The sequence below is a fragment of the Triturus cristatus genome, chromosome 10 (assembly GCF_964204655.1).
Source record: "Triturus cristatus chromosome 10, aTriCri1.1, whole genome shotgun sequence".
Lineage (NCBI taxonomy): Eukaryota > Metazoa > Chordata > Amphibia > Caudata > Salamandridae > Triturus > Triturus cristatus.
This window is the reverse complement of record NC_140593.1, coordinates 345,806,549-345,825,509: the sequence shown is the minus strand read 5'-3', so window position 1 is coordinate 345,825,509 and position 18,961 is coordinate 345,806,549. Positions and strand designations below refer to the sequence as shown.

Sequence of the window (18,961 nt, the reverse complement as noted above, 5' to 3'; positions counted from 1 at the left end):
ATCAAGCTGAAAGAACACGGATGTAGCGTGTTCAAAATGCCGCAGCCAGAGCCTTGTTGGGGCTCCCGCGGTCTTGCCCCTCAGTTGGCGCCATTCAGAGACTTCATTGTCTTCCGATGGCAGAGCGCATTCAATTTAAGACGTTGTGTCTTTCTTTTAAGATTCTGAAGCTGGCTACGCCTAGTCTGCATGGTAACTTGCTTACTCCATATGTTCCCCAGCGTCAGCTGCGCTCCTTGGAGCAGCACCTGGTAACTGTTCCCCGTGTGAAACGTCTTCGCGCAGGGGGCCAGTCCTTTTGCTGCCTGGCAGCCAAGTTATGGAACTCCCTGCCTGTTCAGATCCGTAGGATGGAATGTTTGCTGGACTTCAGGAAAGCGATTAAAACTTTCCATTTTCCCTCAACTTAGTCTTCTTGGTCACTCTTTCTATTCTTGATGTTCTATGTCTTAGTGTTTAGGTCCACTCTCTGATGCTGGCAGCGCCAAGACGCCCCTTTGCTGGGGCAGCTGTGCGCTATAGAAATCCGAATAACATAACATAACATAACATAAGCCTGTTTACCTTTAATGCGAATGAAATTGTTATGCCAAATAGTGGAGTTAAGAAATGTAGTAAAATCATGTGGTTCAACATGAAGAAGTGTATTCAAAATGTTACACGAATGTTTGATAATTGGAGTGTGAAGATTGTGCGGTTTCCTCATAAAAAATAAATATTTTTGAAAAGAAAACGGGGACAAGAAGGAGTTTTCCAGATCAATCCATAAAGGCAGATCGTGAGAAGGCAGAGACAACCATTTGGAAACATGTTTTAATAAGAAAGCTTTATGATATTTAGGGAAATCAGGGAAACGAACACCTCCTTCGGATTTCGGGCGCGATAGCTTCAATAAAGACATTCTTGGTGTTTTGTTCAGCCAAAGAAAAGAAGTAAGGGTGGAGTTAATTTTGTGAAACAGTTTCACGGGAATGGAAATTGGAAAATTAGAAAGAAGATAGAGGATGATAGGTGTTAACATCATTTTAATAGATCTTCACACAGAGAACCAAGCAGAAGCTTGCCAGAACATTTGCATGCACATCCACTTAAAAAATGTAGACAAAATGTTAGATTCCATAAAATTAGTCTTCAAGGTGCTCTCAAGCAAATCATCCCCCTCTGCCTTTGGAGGATAAATCGAAAATCCAAAAGAGACAAAAGGCTCTCAGGACTCCACAAACTTTTTACACAATTGCTAAGGCACACAACAATTATAATAAACCAGGGAAGCTGATATCCACAATGTGTTTGAGCGTGTCAGAAATTAGAGTCCAGCAATAGCTTTGGAATTTCACTTGCACGTTTCTTTAATATGTCTTCTTACAAAATCCAGATATGTGTACACAACAGCTGACACGTGTTTCGTCCTAAAAGTACTTTTTCAAGGCTGCAAACAATACATAAAAAGAACAATCACAAACATAAAACAGTCACCCATCCTATAAGATCTCATTGTCACAGATGTAATCATATGGGTATGCTGTTAGTGCACTTACAATGTTATGCCTATTTACTTATTAAGAGAATAAATAAGTCATGTTTTCCATTATATACCATCCAACACATTTTATACGTCCCTAAGTAATGTTGTAACAGCCAAAGTGTTATTAGCTCACCCTAATCAAATGACCAACACCAAAAGAAAGAGTGTATATCCCTACTGTCGAAAAGCCGAAACCACCACCAAGGACCAATGAAGAAAATGAAAGAAGAAAGAGATAGAAAATAAACCCTAATCAAATTGTTCTCACCTAAACACAATTAGACAAATCCATTAAAGAAATCCATGATTCGTCAAGCATCAATCAAGGGCAATGTAGGCCAGCCGGGTATTGTAGATTCCTTAAGGTATATTGGTAATCCTTCTCCCCGGAACAAATGACTAGCGTAAATGATGCACGCTTTCCTCAGGTCCTGATAAGCCTAAGTATGATAAAAATGAATCATCTTGTTCTACTATCCCAAACAAACAGTGTTAACTACTACGAAACAGTTGTACTCTAGAATAAAAAAGCCCCGTTAAATATATCGTGTTTCAGAAATGTACCGGCATCAAAATGGTGTCTAAAACAAATATTAACATAAACCAAAAAAGACCACAAACGGAAACATGGCAACAAATATTTAAAACTTTTATTTACTTATTTTACTGGCCCACAAACAAGAGTCTCATGTAGTGCTACAGACCAACATGCGCTAATAACATCCCATTTTCTAACTATTATCAGAAATTAGAAATAACCGTTAAAATCAATGAACAGGCATAAATGCCCAATTGGTAAACCTAAGATCATATGTATACACGGAGTCGAGGAAAAGCGGATCAATAAAGTTTCCTCAAGAGGCCGGTAACAGCATACCGTTTAGTGATCACGAGGCACACGAAAAGCTCAAAAACGCACTAAAAGTGGCCAAAAACCTCTTACAACCAAATTTAATCCACTATTTTTTCACAATCGACTAACAACCTTACTTAGCGAACACACAAGTTTCCCATTCGTAACCTACCCGAAACGAAGTCTTCATGTAACTTCCAAACGTGGAGAAAGCAATGGATGCTCTGTATTCCGTTCACGTTATATGACGTATGCGCTAGGAAATGAAATAGAAAGTGGACTGTAGCGGAGAGTTTTCTCAAAAACGGTACGCCATATTAGACTAGTGTATATTTTAATAGTGTCAAGTCTGCCCCACCATGAAAGATATAAAGGGTGCCATTTGGTTGTGAGGGAGCTAAGTTTGTTGATGCATTTATTGAAATTTAGATCAATTGATGTTTTGATGGAGGTGGTATACCTTATACCTAGATATTTTATGTGGAAAGGGTTCCAAGTAAAATTGGAGAGGGAAAAATCATCTTTGAAAGTATATATGGTTAAGGGCAGAATTTAGCATTTGTCATTATTTAACTTATAACCCGAAACTAAAGAATACGCTTGGACTTCCTTCAAGAAAGCCGGTAAGGAATTTTGAGGTTGGGAGAGAAATAAAAGAACGTCACCGGCATCTGCAGCTAATTTGATATGTAAAGATTTAGAAGTATGCCCTATAATAGAAGAGTTTTGTCTTATCTTAGACAGAAAGGGTTCTAAGGCTAGATTAAAGAGGAAGGGAGGCAAGGGACAGCCCTGCCTGACTCCTCTATGAAGAGAGAAGTAGGGAGAAGTAAGACCGTTGGCAAAAATGGCAGCTTTAGGGTTTGAATAAAGCAAAGAGATAAAAGAGATTCTTTTTGGGCAAAACCAAACCATTTCAGAGTATGAAAGATAAAAGGCCAGTGTACTCTGTCGAACGCCTTCTCAGCATCGAGGGCAATTGCAGCAAGGGGTTCAGAGAGATATGGAGATATGGAAATAATATAAAAAAATAGACGAGTATTATCATTAATGGAGAGTCCTTTAACAAAACCTGATTGTTCTTACACTAATAGACGAGGCAAAAGAGATTCCTAACGAAAAGCTAATGCTTTTGAGAAAATGTTATAATCTATATTAACTACGGAAATGGGGCGATCCTTTTTGCAAAAACGTAGATCTTTTTCATCTTTTGGAATAAGACATATTAAAGCATCCATAAAAGTGCCAGAAGAATAAAGAGAGGAAATTAAATTGTGTAACTTAAGAAGAATAAGTTGGGCGAAATGTCTAAAGAATTCAACAGTAAAACCATTTGGTCCAGGGGATTTGTCTTTTTTGAGAGATTTAAGAGGATTAAGTAAATCAGTCTGAGTTAGATCTCTTTCAAGAAGGTCAAGTTGCTGAGGTAGGGGTGGAGGCTTGTGAATTGAGGAGAGATAGAGAGAGATATCAGCCTCAGAAGGGTAAGATTCAGGAGTATAAAGTTTCTTATAAAATTGAACAAATTCAAGTAAAATATCTGCGTCCTTCTACTTAGATATGTTGGTGTCTGATAAAATGAAATCAATGTGAAGCTTATTTTGTTTAGTTTTCAGATAATTGGCAAGCAATATGCCAGCTTTATTCTGTCCACCCTAAAATTTAGCGCTAGTCTTTAAAAGAAACAAGGAGGCTGCCTCTGTTCTATCTTTGTTATATTGAATCTTGGCATTGATGAGGTCAGTTAAACAATTTCTCGATTTGGAGGTGTAATAAGTGTGTTCTAAAGATTTTATTTTCGAAAGGGTTTTTTTATTTAGTGCCTGAAATGATTTACGTTTAGCAGAAGAATATCTAATAATAAAGTCTCGAGCTGAAGCTTTAAAGGCGTACCAAATTATATGGAAGGGCATGTTATCAACGTCATTAAGAAGAAAGTATTCATTGAAAAAGGAGGTAAAAGAGGTGTTAAATTGAGAGTCTAGAAGCAGGGAGTTATTGAAGCGCCATCTCTTAGGATGATCAGTATGGGGTAATAGGTCTAGCAAAATGGAGACAGGGGCATGGTCAGAGATGAGTATGGGGCCTATATCAGCAGAAACGAGAGATTGGGATATATTATGTGATGTAAAAAAATAATCAATTCTTGATTGTGTCTGGTGTGGTGAAGAATAGAAAGTATATTCCTGCAAGGTTGGGTTACAAAGCCTCCATGCATCAGATAAATGTAAATGTTTAATGGTTTGTGTGAAAGTTTATGTGGCTTTGAAGGAATGAAAGGGAATGTGGATTTACGATCCAAAAAAGGGTCAAAGACTTGGTTGCAATCTCCAGCCAAAATCACATTAGTGTCAAAATGTTGGGAAATCAACTGATTCATATGGGACCAGAAAGGAGCATCTCCAGAGGTAGGGGCATAAACATTAAAAAGTGATAGAGGGATACCGTCTATCTCTAGCTTGGTGTACAACCATCTACCTTCTTCATCTGTTTTTTGCGAGATGAGGGTGGTTTTGAATGATTTATGAATGAGAGTGATGACACCATTTCGTTTACCATCTCCAGGTGAGTAAGAGTTCACCAACCCAGTTTTTCTTGAGCTTTAGAGATTCAGAATCAGTAAGATGAGTTTCTTGCAATAAAACAATTTTAGCATCCAACTTAGATAAATAAGATAATACCCTTTGTCTCTTAATAGGGGAATTTAAACCTTTAACATTCTATGTAAATATCTTTACAACCATAAGTCAAGAATATTGAATGTGTAATGCAATGAACCAATCTTAATGCATCTACCATAAAACGACAAATGAGAATCAAGAAAATGCAAGTTAAATCTGAAACTTGAGAATTTGAAAAGAGAAAAACTATGAGGGAAAGAAGAGGGAAGGGCAAGAGAAAGATGGAAAGTAAATAGACCCAGCAACAAGAATGAGAGAAGATATGGTAAGAATAAGAAGATAGGGGTAGAGAAAGAAATAGTATAGAAAAGAATAAAGCAAACACAAAAGACATACTTACGGAAGAGAAGTGAAAACACATGTAAGGTGGGGAGAGATGAGGCCACATGGAAGGATGACGACTCCAGACATCAATCGGGGGACATGAGGGGACAAGAACCGGCGAGCTCTACGACACATCGGGAAGTACAACAGGAGAACGTAATCTGTAAGGAAGAAAAGAGGATGATAAATATCGCAATCAAAACAGTAAATGACTGTAATCAATCAAAAATGTAAAGAGTCAACAACAGTGAACATGAAGAACTACGACACTAGTACAAATATAAGCTTAATACATTGTCAACGACTGTTATGAGTTGATGAGGATGATGTAGAGGTGTCCATGGACTCCGCCTGATAAAAATTAAGAAAACTTCTCAATTTTGTGGGGTCTTCATACGTAGTAGTTTTGTTGTTGATGGTAACCTTAAAGAGGCATGGGTGGAAATGGCCATATCTGGCCCCCAGAGAACGAAGTTGTGGTCTTATTGCAAGAAAGTCTCTGCGTCAGTCGGCCGTGGGTTTTGAATAATCCTGGGAGAAGAAGAGATTGTTACCTGCCCAGGAGATACGATTAGCAGCTCTGCCCGCCGAGAGAATTCTTAGTAAGTCAGTATACTCATGTAAATATAGAATAACCCCTTTTGGCTTCTTTAAGGTGGTAGATGATGAGGCATGGGTAGGACCTAGGCGGTGAGCTCGTTGTATATTTAGCTGAGTTTCTTGTGGTAAGTTAAGAACCTTGGGTAATAATGATTTAAAGAATTTGATAGGGTCAGATCCTTCTGTTCCTTCCGATAACCCGTATATATGGAGATTATTCCGTCTATTTCTGTTTTTCAGGTTTTCAACTTGCTTTTGAAGGAGTTGGACCTGAGAATGGAGATCTTCTGTTTTGCTACTAGCCGAGGTTAAGGATTCAAGGTTCTGATCAACTGTGGTAAGTCTGTCTTCCAAACTTGACCATCTATCTGTTAGGATCTGTATTTGAGAATTGGTTTCTTCTACAAATGGACGCAGAGCTCTAATTTCTTCAAGTAGTAAGTCCAGAGAAACCGAGGATGGTTGCTTAGGAGGAGAGGGAGGATCTTTTTTTAAATGTTTGCTTGGGGTTTTATTTGCCCCAGAGGAAGCTGTAATGGCGTAGGGTGTAGCACCCTTAGGCGAGATGTTTGATGAGTCATCCATGGAGACGCAATGTGAGCGGGACTTAGTCCGAAGTGTAGATTTACGTGCAAGAGACGATGAGAGCGAAGAAACTTTGAATAATTTTCCCATGCGTTGGATCAAGAAAAAGTATCTGGCAAAAACAGTCTCAAAATATGTAAATGACACTTATTGATGAAAAATTCACATGCAAGGAGAAAAGAAGTGAGGACACTGTGAGAAAAACAGAGCGCCCCCCTGCAAACACCTGCAAATGATGAGACACAGTGATAAAAATGATGATACTTAAGCATGGAAAAGGCAGTGTCATTATGTGTTGGAGATTAATGACAGGCAAGGTGAAATGTAAGCAGACCGTAGTTAATACAACATGCATGTGAAAAGAGGTATAAACAAAACTCAATCCATCATAGCAGGTCTTGAAATGCGTTGAGTGAAATAATGCCACTTACTATCTTCCTCAATTCAGGAGCAGCTTCCCAAGGTTTATTGTAGAAGTGGGAGCAAAAGAAAGTAAAAAATCCTCGAGTGTCAAAACCGCTGTGTAGTGCGTTTCTTCTCACTCGGTATGTCGGATGAATTCCACCTAAGGCGAGAAGGAAAAACAAAATGGTGCCCGTTCTGAAAACGGGACTGCCATGGAGGTTAAACTGAAAGAAATGCGGCTTACAGGGTGATGGAGACAAAAAGACGCTTCTTGTCAGCGCTCCAGGAGTTCACACGAATATCCTCTCCTTACAGCATTCTCGCTAATTCATGAGATAAAGCCGGCGCCGTCACCACAGTCCCGGGAGAGTCGGGGACAGACCGCCATCTTCGCTGGGCGCTAGCCACGCCCCGAAAGTTTATTTTCTATTTGCTTACGAAACGCCTATAGCCGAACAAGCTAAATTCAAGGCCCTGGTCTTGGCGCATCGTGCCCTGCATGCTTCTGGCCCAATCTATCTAAGGAAACGTTTTATGTTCTACACTCCAGCAAGACAGCTTCGCACAGCCTATCAGCTCCTAGCCCATATACCTCGCTTTTGTCTTCAAAGGATGGGTGGCAGCTCCCTTGCTTTCAGAGCTGCTACGCCTGGAATTCGCTTCCATTTGCTCTTCGCAGCATCCAGGACCCCACTGTTTTAAAAAAAGATTGAAAATGTTCCTCCTCCTCCTCATTTAAACTGCCACTCTTCACTCCTCAAGGATCGCGCCGGGACACTCCCTGGAGTATCCGTGTGCGCTACAAGCTCCAAAAACATAACATAACATAGCACCTAGGGAGAAAGTAGGTCATGCTTGAATGCCTCTGCTTAATTAATTCAAATTTTCATTCACCCTTTTGACTTTGCTTCCTTGAAAGGCAATATCTCTATCCAAAATGACTTCTTTTATTGTTTCACGGGGCAGCTTTATGTGCTTTTTATTTAAAGCTCACAAGTTCTCACCAACTTTCAATTATCTGTTTTCTTTTCTTTGCATTACAATATCTATAGATCACATGAAAATGATTGTATTTGTAGCAAGGGTCTCTGTAACTTCAGCTTGCGATTGGTTACAAAGCATAGGAGGTGTGGGTTATTTGCAGTGAACTATATAAAATCTAGTTTTGGGGAAGATCTTGTATGTGTGGTGATTCATACATGCACCACTGCAAGATAAGCCTGACCTAGGGGCATATTATCAAGCCCAACGTTAAAATTATCGCCGCTTTAGCGGCAGAAAACTGCGGCTAAAGTGGCAATATTGGGCTTGATAATATGCCGCAGAGAATTCCAATAGAAGCCCATGTTGACACCAGAACATGGGCTACTATGGGAATTCTCAAGGGCATATTAGCAAGCCCATTATCACCGCTCTAGCGGCCTTTTAATGCCGCTAGAGCGGCGATAATTTTAACGCCGTTTCTTTATAATATGCCCCCTAGTCTTTTAACAGACTTGATTTTCATGTTGAACAGATAAATAAACGTATTGCTTTCTTTTGAAGTGGTCGGGTAGGTTCGAACCTATTAATGTGTGTATGTTGCAGAGCTGTTTTCAAATTGCAAAAGGCCGCTCCTGTTGCACAGCAGTGATTTTGACCTAGTACTTACCATATGCTAAATTCAGGCGACTGCTACTGAGCTTTACCATCACCAAGAACCGACATAAATAATTGCTCATCCTTCATGAACATTGCGTTATTTTCGAGATTTTTCAAATGTAAATTGTTGAATTCTCAGCTGCTCCACTGCATTAAATATAACACAACTTGACAGTTTATCCATTATAAAATATTTATGTTTGTCAAGCTCATCGAGAGGACACAAAACCTAGAGCAGCATCAGTTTTCTTTTTGCAAATCTATCTGTCAGAATTTGTCACTTGATAGGCAAGCATTATTGGCCTGTCTTCTAATAAGTGTCACTAGCCTATGTATTATTTATTAAATAGATGGCATCTACAATGAAGTGGATTTTTTTCCTTCAAGTAACCGCTGTTGCTGAGAAATAAAGAAGGAATTTTCAATTTCAGCTCAAGGTCATAAACAAAATCAAAGCTTACAAAAATTCAACATCAAACTTTGAAATTCGAGTCACGGTACAAAGAAAATGAATGGGCATTTTAGGTTTGAATCCCCCAATTTCCCAGCTGTGTAGTCTTCTTCTGTGTGTTGCCATATAAAAATAAAAACGCGGGATACTTTAAACGTTAGTGCTAACTAAAAGCAACTGTATTCCAATAATTGTACTATAGTCAGTATCGAACGGCGGACCACATTCGGCAATTTAGATTAAAAAAGGCCTAATATAAAAGTATGAGAACCTCAGAAACATCTGCGTTAATTTAAAATATTATCGCACTTTACACTGAGACCAAACGTGGCTTTTAAACAACACCTACACTTGAAAGACAACAGAGTATGTGTCTATAATCCTTTAATGACTTTGCTTAACCGATTTGGAAATGGGCCATTTGCAAATTCATTTGGCAAATCTACTTCCTTAGGGAGATTCTCCAGCTTGCTAATGGGCAGTACATGTGCACAACTGGCAACGAGGCGCGTCTGTGTGCCCCCTGTGACTATGGGGCTGCGCCTTCTGCACTTTCTGAGCTCGGTGTTTAATTTATATATATATATATATATATATATATATATATATATATATATATATATATATATATATATATATATATTGTGGGGCATATTACAAAGAGGTCACGCATTTACAGTTGCTGCACTGGGTTGTGTGAACAGGAGAGAACTGCGTCACATCTACTTAGAGGTGGTGCAGTTCTGCTTTCTCCTTGCACTGGCACACTTGTGGCTACCATTTGCCAAAGCAGGTACCAGTGCGCCGTAGTCTGACCACTTGATGAAAAATAACGCAAGGGAGGGCATTCCACTGAGTTGCGTTACTGCAGTTTACAAACCAACACAAATCATGATTTGTTTGTGTATCCAAGCAAAAGACTTTGGGTCAGGCTGTGTTTAAAAACTGAATGAAAACCTAACACAAACCCTATGTAAATCTTTGCAGGTGTATGTAACTTGTTGGTTACAATATTGTTGGTGCTTGCCTCCATTTTTGCCATAAACAATTTTTGTTTTCTGTCATAGCCTCAATTGCACAAACACATATACGTTTCTCAAAATTTTTAGTGTCACCTTCACAGCACAAATTTCAGACTTTTATCACCCTCTTTTATGGTCACTTTCCGGTCCGGTGCTGCTCTTTTTCTATTATTGAATAATTATATCCTACTTTGGATTCAGTGACATCACATTTTCGATCGGTAGGGGGATTTAACCCCGACATACAGATGCATAGAGAAATGTAACTTAATACTGACTGAGGACGTGAAGAGACTGATCTGATTGTTTCAAAGCCTTGAGAAAGTCCCCAGCTTATTAGCCCGAGGGGGTGAAACACGTGTTGGCTGTTCCTCAAACCACATTGCATACTAAACCATCTACCTTCAAAAAAGAATAGTAGTTACCCACAAACCGGTATGACTTTGAGTAATTATTTCATGGGAAACACTCCTACCTTATCCTGAACATTTACAAATTGGGGTACCAAGGTCCTAAACCGCACTGGAGTGAATACCGGCCCAATATTTAAGGGATTTGAATCGACAGGAAGAATACTCTGGTCCCTGTATTCTCGTTACATTTATGCTAACCCCTGGACCTGCTGCAGGGGGCAAACTCAAAATTTGAATAATAGGAACTCCAAACAACTTTACACATCCTTCAATTGATGCAAAGACAGAATCCATGATCTCATCTTACATAATGACTGTCAACGCGAATCAAGACTTGTAGTAAGTGATGGGTCCATAACCACTGTGCCTAACATTTGTCATGCTGGAAACATTATCCAGTAAAAACTGGCTGGTCCACTACTAATTGGCTACTGACCTAAAAATTCTGCACATCTATTCACAAAATGGACTGTTTACAAAAGCATTTATAAGTTTGGGAATTAATACCACAGGAATACTCTTTTATGTACTCCTTTATGACTTTGTAAATCAGCTCTGAAACATCCAATTCCCTATTAGTAAAAGTAAAAACTGTTTGTGCTAATTGCATGTGAATATTTCATTAATATTCCAATGTTATGCCCATTTTAGGGTAGTTAAAAGAGTTGTAAAAGTGGATAAAAGAGAACCACACCAGTACTATTTTAGGTACTTCAAAATACCTTTGTGAATAGTCATCAAGTGCCACTCCTAAGTTAAACCAGCACACCTTTGATTTTCCCCCTCATTGTAGCTAACTTGGCAGATCAATGATGGCCATTCCTTGTTTTTGCCAAGAAATAGTCTCAAGAGCTTGTGTGGCAATAGTGGCCACCATTTGGATCTTTAAAATCGTGATTTCTTTAGATTTCTCAGCCTCTCTCCAATTTACTTTATCCCGTTTTCTTCTCCCTCTCACCCTCAACTCCTCCCAAGGACTCTCACCTCTAGTTTAGCAACCAAATAAGTGATTCGGGTGAGGGGACAAGGGGCAAATGTGTATTCACAGGACGGTCACTGCTCTGAAATATTCAGCAGCACGAGCCCGGTAAGCACAAAAGGTGCCCGTTAGGAAAACTAACAGGAAGGTACAGATTAGGAAGTGGTTCAAGAGGAGGGTCAGGTGGTGCATCAAATTTAGTTTCACCTGGGGCACCTCCTGAGTAAGGGCCACCACTGGCTATAGCTCGGGCTATTTACTAATCTCAGTTGGACAGAGTACAACATGCCTTGTCCGCTGGACAGCAAACCAATCTGCACTTGTTGTTCCAGAGACAGACTGCTGGAACTCTTTTCTAGTTTAGCAGTTATTCTAGGCTGAACTGGCCTTTCTTGGACTCCCAAAAGTCCCCAAGGCAGCTCTCTTACGCAAGTGGCTCTTGGCTGAGCGAAGTGTATGATTAGGACAGGGGCAGCTGCTGATTATGTTCAAGGCAAAATTAGTAATATTTATAATAGGTGTTCATAACCCTGCTGCTATCAGGTATAAAGGTACACTATTCCTTTACTGTCAGTACCTGGAACCCCCTGCCTTCCTTTGCAAAAAGATCAAGTACAAAATGATTTTGCATAACCATAGCATTAAGTCAGAACCTTTTTGAGTTAGGGCTCCAGTTGTATTAGAAGCAAACAGGTCAACAATTGTAGATAAGTATCTAATTGTTTCATCATTCTTAGCCACATCTACAGGAGGAATAATAGTGCCTAATATATCTAATACTATCTTTCCAAATACACGTTTTACTCTCTTCACCAACTACATCATCCATTCTGCTCCTTTGATAGACTCTGGGAAACACCAAAGCAAGATAACATGATCCAACAGAATTATGTGGCAAATTGAAATAAGCAACCTTACCACACTCATAATAAATTCCTCTCAAAATCATCTCTTCACCAATCAGAAATTCCCCATTTATAACGTAACTTATCTCATACTCTTTTTCTCTCACATATTCAATGTTCCCAATTATCAAAGGTTCATAAACACCATACACATTTGCTCATGTTACATTCTCATTCTAGGGAGCAAATTTGACAATAGAAATTCTTCTTCTTCTCTGATTTGTTCTCTTATGCTTCTCTCATCTCTTCAATCTCCCACAATCTTCACTCTCCTCTCTTCTTTAGTAAATTAATGATCCTCTTGACTGGAACTACACACATGTTCCCAATTAGTACTCAGAGATGATGGTCTCAGGAATACCATGTAGCCTGAAGCCTGAAGATATCCTTGATAAATCGCTGTGCCATTTCTTTAGCAGTTGGCAGTTTGTTAAAGGGCACAACATATGACATCTATGAAAACATATCAATGGCAACCATTATCACTGTCTTCCCTGTCAATGGTGGTAATTCAACAATGAAGTCTGTGGCAACAGTTTCCCAGGGCCTGGTGGTTACAGGTAAAGGTTGTAGCACACCCATTGGTTTCTTATGTGAAGTCTTCATCTGAGCACAAATGAAACAAGACCTTCCATAGCCAGTCACATCGTCTTTAATTGGGGCCACCAAAAGGATAAAAAAAGTAGTTTGTAAATGTTCTTAAGTCCTGGAAGGCCACCACTTGAGACCAAAAAAACACACTTTCTTTTGCAGGTCTGTGGTCGAACAAAAAGTGCCTTTCAAAAGAAATATAGCAAGGTGGGTGATATTAATTGTAGAGAATCTTGGTAATTCCAACTTGTTTTATAATTCAGTTGCTGTGGTGCTGGACTTCTTTTGGACAGGTAGTTGTAATGGAAATAATACGGTCGAGTGAAATGATGTGCATTGTTTCAATATCTGACACATCAAGGTATCTTCGAGATAAGCCTTCTGCATGTATGTTTTGAGTGCCAGGAATATAACTGATGATAAACTCGTATTGGGAAAAGAAATATGCCCATCTTGCTCGATGACAGTTCCTACACTGGATGATTTTCAAAGCATGTACGTTTCTATGGTCAGTTCTGACCTCAGAGACATGTCTTGCTCGCATCAACAGATGTCTCCACTTGGTAGATGCTTCTTTCATAGCTAGCAGCTCCCTTTCAAAGATGGAATAATTTCCTTTCTGCTGGAGAAAGAGAACAAGAAAACAAAAAATGCCACTTTCTTTTGAAGGCCTGGGGTCAGAACAAAATGTGCCTTCGAAAGAATATAGCCAGGTGCATGATGTTAATTGTAGTGAATCTTGGTAATTCCAACTTGTTTTATAGTTTAGTTGCAGTGGTGCTGGACTTCTTTCAGACAGGTAGTTGTAATGGAAATAATGCAGTCGGGTAGAATGATGTGCATTGTTTCAATATCTGAAACATCAGGGTATCTTAGAGAAAAGCCTTCTGCATGTATGTTTTGAGTACCAGGAATATAACTGATGATAAACTCGAATTGGGAAAATAAATATGCCCATCTTGCTTGATGACAGTTCCTACACTGGATGGTTCTTAAAGCATGCAAGTTTCTATCCTCAGTTCTGACCTCCAAGACATGTCTCACTCCCAACAACAGATGTCTCTACTTGGTACATGCTTATTTCATAGCTAGCAACTCCCTTTCAAAGATAGAATAATTCATTTCTGCTGGAGAAAGAGAACAAGAGTAGTAAAAGATGGAGTGCTCCTTTTGATCATCCTCTTGGAATTGGAGTAGTACCGCTCCCAGGGCTACTGCAGAAGCATCAGTTTGAAACAATAATTTGTCATGGGAGTCAACTACCATGGTCAGGGGAGTATTTTTAGTTTTTACTGCCCCTTGCCACCAGGGTTTTCCTGGCAGTAAAAATGGCTGTATGTACTCACATCTAAGTCCGTCGGGGCATCAGAGAAGTTTGGTCATAGTGGAGACAGAGAAGTCTCTGCAGTTGCAAAACTATATTCTGCCAGCATCTAAATTTGATGAGCATTTCATTATATCGGTGGCAAGCAAACTACATCACCCTGGCAACAGAGTATGCTTACTGCCAATATATAAATCAGGACCTTATGGTATTTTTAGTCCTTTCTTATTTATTAGTAACTGCATTATGGCATTCACAATGAGAAATTATGAGAAACATGTTTCTCCATATCAGCCAGACCTTTCCAATAATCCTGACAATGTCATCAGTATTTGAAACCTTATGGTATTTTTAGTCCTTTCTTATTTATTAGTAACTACATTGTGGCATTCACAATGAGAAATTATGAGAAACATATTTCTCCATATCAGCCAGACCTTTGCAGTAATCCAGTACAATGTCATCAGTATTTGAAACATCTATAGCTGAAGGAGTATAAGCCAATCTCATTACTCTACCCAGGAGCACTTCTTGGGGTGAGAGAGCATACATTTTGTGAGGAGTTCACCTAATGCTCATCAAACCAAGGGGAAGTGCATCTGGCCACTTCAAATTAATAGAAGCACACACTTTTGCCAGTTTGTTCTTCAGTGTCCCATTCATCATCTCTCCCACTCTGGAAGATTGAAGACAATAACTACAATGGAACCTCTGGTCAGTTTAGAGACAAGTACAAATCAATTGTCAAATGTAGTTCTTAAAATGGGAGCCGTGATTTCTCTCGATAGAAGTTAGAAGACCATAATCTCAGTATCAATTCCCTCAACAAGAGTTTGGCAACTGTTAGGCTGCCTAATCTCCGGGTGGAATAAACCTCAACCCATTTACAAAACAGGCAGACAGTCACACAAATGCATTTCAAGCAATTTTAAACTGGCAATGCGCAGCATTCGACACGGTGTCTCACACCGTGTTAATTAAAACTTTAAGATCCTTGAGCATCTGTGGTTCAGCTTTGAAATGGCTCATTTCTTTTCTCACAAATCGCACTTTTCAAGTCTTTTCCCCCACAGCTTGTTCCGATATCTACTCATTTGTCCATGGGATACCTCAAGGCTCCATTCTTAGCCCTTAACTTTTTAACCTATACGTAAGACTCTCAGCCGATGTTATAGAAGAGTCTGGGCTGACCCTGTTTTCCTATGCAGACGACTCCCAAATCATTTTCTCTCTCTCCATGAAGAACACGGCTGGGCCTTCTCCCCTTCAGTGGGTCTGAGCAAAATCGCATCGTGGATGCAATCAAATTACCTCAAACTCAACAGTGAGAAAACCGGGGTCCTTATACTTGGGAAAAACAAGGAACTCTGGGGCCCTCAACACTGGCCCTGTGAGATGGGTGCTCATCCCATACCCTCCAGCCAAGTTCGCAACTTGGGTGTCACCAATGATGACTCGCTCAGTATGCAATCCCAAGCTCTCAAGGTAGCTGCCACATGTTTTACCATCCTGAAGTGGCTAAAAAAGGTCATCTGGATGCTACCAGAGCCCACTCAGAAAACTGTAGTCCATGCATTGATCACTTCAAGGCTGGACTACGGCAATGTTCTCTATTTGAGCTCAAACAAGGAAGTGACTCACAGTCTGCTGATGGTCCAGAACTCCGCTGTAAAGGCTTTTGTGCCGGGTTCCTATAGCCACTTCTATCTCTGGCCATCTACGAGACCTGCACAGGCTCAGGGTGGAGGACCGAATCAAGTTCAAAGCCCTGAGCTATATGTTTAAAATCAAAATAGGAGTTGCCCCTCAATACCTTCAATCTCTGCTCTGTCCATATGTCCCTCCTCGTAACCTCCGCTCATCCACTCAGGGGAAGTTTTTCATTCCTAAAATTAAACTATCTCTGATGGGTGGAAGGTCAATTGCATATCTAGGCCCCTCACTTTGGAATGCCCTGCCCATAGCTCTTCAAAACTAAACAGAATACATCCAATTTAGCAAATCATTGAAGACTTGGCTTTTTAACCAAGAACATGTAAGCCGTTTTTCAACACAGTCTCTCATCTGCTTCGGTGCCGGCAAACCCTTTTTGAGTAGCTGTCGCGCCTTATAAATGTAATAAATAAATAATAAATAAATGCCACAAAATATGCTTGGAGTTTCGCAAATGGAACCTCTGATTTGCTATTGTGGTTAATTACAGTGTTAGCTCTATTTGACCTGATTGTTTTTTTCACAAATACCTGATTATTTGTTTTCACACACTAGAGAATGTGTACATACATCTTCAGCAACATTCCTAACATTTGCATTCTCCCAATAGTTTAGAAACATTCAGAGCATTTCATCCCTCCCTGAATGTGATTGACTATGAAAATAACATGCTATGGGATCCTACATCGAATCTCGTAAGATTTACTTATTTTCAGAGGAAACATATTCATCTTGATGATCTCTCTTGTCACCAAGTCTTTCCCATTTCCTCTTCTTATTGTATGTAGCTTCCTCATGAATGTAGCTTCCTCCTGAAAGTCTTTATGCAAATGGTTAACCAACAATATATTTTGAGATCTTGGATACCAATTAATCCGATAACCAAACCAACCAATAAAAGAATAAAATATTTTTGAAAACAAAGCCACAAGTGCAAATAAGTCATCAGAACAACAGTGATCAAACCACCGTTGGAACTCAAAATCAGCATTGCATGACCAAAGAACCCAAGCATAACATAACAATCCGTCTCTTAAACTCTAAACCGTACCAACACCCTGTAGACACACCAGAGGCAGCACAATCTGCCATGCAAAGGAGCACTTTCTGCACATACATGCACCGTGTGCCATGTGGTGTATGCCACACGGTGCATGGAGGTGAGAGGGGGCACTACATGTGCCCCCTGGGACGCATTTAAAGTGCCCTACTACAGATGGGGGCCCTGTTTGGGGCCCCCAAAATCTGTTTCTGCCATCCTTTTCATGGCGGTCTTTCCAACATGAAAAGGCTGTTGGGAAGGGATATCATAATCCCTACGGCGGTGCCTGCCTCAGCACCACCTCCATTCGGGATTGCGATTACGTCTGCTGCCCCGTTAGGGTCAGATGATCCTATCATAGGTGGCGGTCTTCCCCTCAACCTCTTAGGGTTTGATCACCTGCATTGAAATGCGGCAGTCGGATCGAAGGCCTTTAGGAGGTCAGACTGTCACCAACAGCCAGTCATGTGCAGGCTGACCAGCATCATAATCAGAGCTCAAGTGTATCATTGAAAGTGGAGATGTACTCTTGAACAAGATATATTTTTGAATAAGATCATAGAATACATGAGGAAGGGATGGCTAAGGGGGAGTAATGTTCCTGTGAGACTTCAAGCTTACAGTAAGGTGCAGTCAGAGTTATTTTATGAGGAGGGACTGTTATTCAGATCAGATAAGTTGTTCCTTCCAATTATGATCAGGGAAAGCTGTTGAACATAAGTCATGAGGGTTATTTGGGCATGACTCTTACTAAGAGGATATTCAGAACAACCTATTGGTGTCCAGGAATGGACAGGTAAGTTGAAAGATGGTTTGAAAAGTGTGCGACTTGTGCAATTAATGAGAAAGGTCTACAGTGTGGCACACCATCCGTGAATGCTTCTGGAAGTCTTAGAAGAGTGTGGGATAAAGTGAGTATAGATTTATTTGGGTCCTTGTTATGTCCTACCAAGTGTTCAGCATTTTAATTGATCACTTTTTCAAAACGGCTCGAAGTAAAAAAATTTGGGAGCCTAATACTAAAAGTGTGATCACATTTCATGCTGATGTTTTTGCTAGGGAGGAGTTCCCTACTGTATTGATTTCTGACACCGTTGTGCAATCTTTTTCCATCAAAGATGAAAGAATTTTTTTAGGGAGCAGGGATAAAACATAGACAGGGTAGTCTTTATCACCCTCAGAATAATGGTAAAATTGAGAGAGCTAACAGGAGGGCGAGTGAGTGAATCAGAGAGGTTGCGATTGACGGTGTGGATTTGGGGTATGCTATTCATGCCATGTTTTGGTCATACCGCAACACACCACATAGTGTAACTGGTGTTTCACAGTTTTTGGCTTTGAGGGGCAGAACTACTCGAGTTCTTTTGAGACAAGCTTGGTTGAGTAAATTATCCAAATGACCTATACATTTATGTCTAATCAAGATATCAGTTAGATTTGGATTAGCATTCGTCTAAGTCAAGAAAAGAGCAAAGAGAAGAATGATGTGATTAAAGACAAAAGATATGAGACAGCAAGTATAAATAAGCAAGAGCCTTTAAATCAGAGGAAATTAAATAAGTTAAATGGGTAAGATCACCATCTGTTCAGTCAATGTTGGAGGTCTTAACGACAAATTAAAACATATCAGAGTCGCTGAAATATTAAGAGGTTTAAAAGTCGATATAATATGCCAACAAGAAACACATATTCCCTGGAGGAAATGAGATATTTTAGCTATAAGGGGATACAACTTCGTAGCCTGCTCCACACAAACGTAAACTATCAGGGGGGTTGCGATTCATGTAAGAAACTGTATCAGTCCAGTTCAAAGGGTCTTGGAAGATAAGTGGGGAAGATGGACTATTGTACAACTGCCCATGGGATTGACCATCAATACAATATACAGATCAAATGAGGATGATCCA

The 18,961-nt window shown here is 39.9% G+C and overlaps 1 long non-coding RNA gene across 2 annotated transcripts in view; it reads right to left on the bottom strand.

Annotated features, from left to right (window-relative positions):
* Window positions 1–562: 562 nt before the first annotated feature.
* Window positions 563–18,961, bottom strand: part of LOC146789423 (uncharacterized) — a 150,968-nt gene continuing 132,569 nt past the window's right edge. Inside the window, exons 2-5 of one of the 2 annotated variants that reach the window (XR_014969795.1) lie at window positions 7,000–7,168; window positions 5,400–5,544; window positions 1,794–1,965; window positions 563–1,429 (exon numbers count right to left, since the gene is read on the bottom strand). This is a non-coding gene — a long non-coding RNA (uncharacterized LOC146789423). The remainder of the gene's footprint in view (window positions 1,430–1,793; window positions 1,966–5,399; window positions 5,545–6,999; window positions 7,169–18,961) is intronic. The other variant, XR_014969796.1, reaches the window with a different exon arrangement.